Source organism: Myotis lucifugus, unplaced genomic scaffold, assembly GCF_000147115.1.
Source record: "Myotis lucifugus unplaced genomic scaffold, Myoluc2.0 scaffold_59, whole genome shotgun sequence".
In the NCBI taxonomy this organism is placed as follows: domain Eukaryota; kingdom Metazoa; phylum Chordata; class Mammalia; order Chiroptera; family Vespertilionidae; genus Myotis; species Myotis lucifugus.
The window spans coordinates 1,913,239-1,916,716 of record NW_005871107.1 but is presented as its reverse complement, the minus strand read 5'-3'; positions in this window follow the sequence as shown (position 1 = coordinate 1,916,716).

The following is a 3,478-nucleotide window of genomic DNA, read 5'->3' as shown; positions in this document are numbered from 1 at the left end:
TATTGTAACTGCATACATTCTTTCTGATTGGTGTTTTAGGTTTCTTAGGATATATTCCTAGAAGTGGGATCACTAGGTCAAATGGCAGTTCCATATTTAATTTTTTGAGGAAACTCCATACTGTTTTCCATAGTGGCTGCACCAGATTGCATTCCCACCAGCAGTGTACTAGGGTTCATTTTTCTCCACATCCTCACCAGCACTTCTCATTTCTTAATTTGTTGATATAGCCATTCTGACAGGTGTGAAGTGATATTTCATTGTTTTAATTTGTATCCCTCTGATGATCAATGACTTTGAGCATTTTTTCATGGTCTCTTGGCCATCTGTATGTCCTCTTTGGAGAAGTGTCTATTTAGGTCCTTTGCCCATTTTTAATTGGATTGTCTGTCTTCTTTTTGTTAAGCTGTATGAGATCCTTATATATTTTGGATATTAACCCTTTATCAGATGTATTATTGAAAAATATGTTCATAATATGTAAATATATACCTTAATGTGTATGAAAGAACTCTGAATATATTTTCAGATTGATTCCTAATTATCAATGTCTATACAGCCTCTTATAACTTAAATTTTGTCTTCTTTAAAAAATGTTTAACATCACACCAGTTACAATAATTTATATATTTTTATTGTTTTTTAATCCTGGTAAATTACACCTAACATAAAATTTAATATTATATATTTTAGTGGCATTAAATACCTTCACATGATTGTGTAAGAATCACTACCATCCATAACTTTTCATCTTGCAAAACTGAAATTCTGTAACTCCCCATTTCTCCTTTCCCCGGCCCCTAGCTACCACAATTCTGTTGTCTATTTTACAGATATAACTACTCTGAGTACCTCATATAAATAGAATCACACAGTATTTATCCTTTTGTGACTTTATTTCATAATTCCTCAAGGTTTGTCTATGTTGTAGTAGGTGTCAGAATTCCCGTCTTTATTAAGGCTGAATAATATTATACGGTATGTTTATACCATATATTGTTTATCCATTCACTCTTTGATGGAAGTTTGGTTTCTCCCACCTTTTGGCTATTGTGAATAATGAATATTCAAATAACAAGAATTTATAAATATCTGTTCAAGTCCCTGTTTTCAATTCTTTTGAGTACATACCCAGAAATGGAAATGCTGGGTCACATTATAATTCTATTTTTAATTTTCTGAGGAACCATCACACTGTTTTCTATAGAAGCTGGACCATTTTACATTCCCAGCAACAATGCACAACAGTTCCAATTTCTCCATATCCTCATCAATATTATTTTCTGGTGTGTGTGTGTGTGTGTGTGTGTATGTGCATGTGTGTGTGTGTGTGTGTGTGTGTGTGTGTGTAACAGCAGCCCTCCTAATAGGTGTGAGATGGTATCTCATTGCGGTGTTAATTTTCATTTCCCTAAGGATCAGTGATATTAAACACTTTCATGTGCTTATTAGCCATTTTTGTATCTTCTTTGGAAAAATGTCTATTTAAATCTTGCCTATTTTTAAATTTGGTTTGTGTTGCTGTTGCTGAGTTGTAGGAGTTCTTTATATATTCTGATTATTAACGCCTTGTCAGACATATGATTTGCAAATATTTTCTTCCATATAGTGGATTGCCTTTTCACTCTGTTGCTTGTGGCCTTTGCTGCACAATTTTTTATTTTTATGTAGTTCAAATTAATTTTTCTTTTATTGCTTGTTCTTTAGGTGTCATATATAATTATTTATATCTTTAAAATGTAATTTTAATACTTACAATTCTATTTTCTCTTCTGAATAATAATTTTCCATATTTTGACTTAATATCACATTTTCTATAAACTTAACTATTTTGTTACTGGATTGAATAATCACTGCTACTGGAGTAATTACTGCACACATAAAAAGTATTTGTCCTATTTAAAGTATAAAATGGATCTATGCAATGCCCACCACATCTGAGCCTGCCATTAACATCATATTTAATATTACCTCCCAAAATTATCTTTCTGAATTCAGGCTATTACTTTACAGACATTACAATAAAAGATTTAGTAAATAGAATCCCTGTAATGGAAAATTTTAACATTACTTAAATTAATTTTTATAGTGCAGTAACTAACATGGAAATGAATTGCAATTAAAAATATAATGGCGCCTTCAGTGTACTTGACAAACACAGTATTATTAGAATAGCTATTCTAAGAGTTCTAAATATGCAAATAATATTATGTCATATATTTACCACCATTCAAAGTTTACTCACGAGTCAAATATAAAATAAACCATCATACCAGTGCCTAAATGTTGTCCATAGACACTCTTTAGAAGAAAACTAAAGCCACCATCTTTGGTATTCTGCATGTGCCAAAAACTCTAAGATCAGCATTTTAAAATTAACTCAAGATTTTGGATATTTCTGAGTGAATAGCTAGAAGCAGCAATTGTAATATTAAAATCATATGTGTGGTTCTAAATATCAAACACCTGGTTTTATACTTATTTCTTTTGAACTCTCTCATCTAGATATAGTCCTAATCCTAATGTGACTTTGCAAACTTATCCTAGCTATTACTTCAAGTCAGTTGGTAACTGTTAAAGAAATTAATTCTATTTCAAAGAAACAAACTCACAAATATTGATCAAACTCACAAATACTGATCTAACTTTCAGAGAGATCCTTGATCACTTTCATTTCTAAACAAAGTGATTTTTATTAGCTGATAAATTAGCCGCATAATATAGTAGCTAAAACCATGGCTTCGTGTCTGAGCTTTGCCACTTATGTATTTTCACTAAGCCTTCATTTATTCACCTGAAAACTAGGAACAATACTATTTAATACCTGGAGAGAGTAAAGCAGAGGGTCCTGAACACAGTAAGTGTTCAAAAAAAGTACCTGCTATTATAATTGTTCACTCTACATATTCATAAATAGTAATGAGTAAAAATTTAGTTGCATTTCTCTTCTTAACCTGATATTAATATTGATATTTGCACAAGGAAGAAGTGCCAAGGCATCCTAAAAATTTGTTCATTGAAGTTTTAGTCCTGTCCAGCAACAAAGAACCAGAGGGCTATATAGCCATAAGCATATGAATTCAATCTTGAGGTCTCACAACTATTTATTTGAGCCACTTAGAGAATAATTGTACTTAGCTTCATTTATCCAACAGGTTTGAAGAACAAGACGTTATTGTTAGTTGACTAAGCATTCTATTCACTAAAGAATTGCCATTCCACTGGAATGGTGAGATCACCATTGCCAATCTACTGAAATGTCACTGGCCAAGTTCAGCAAGATCTTGAAAGAAGAATCCTTTTCTCGCCCAGTGGTTGAGCATTGACCCATCAACCAGGAGATCACAGTTCAATTCCTGGTCAGGGTACATGCCCAGGTTGCCAGGCTCAATCCCCAGTGTGGGGCATGCAGGAGGCAGTCAATCAATGATTCTCTCTCATCATTGATGTTTCTCTCTCTCTCTCCCTCTCTGAAATC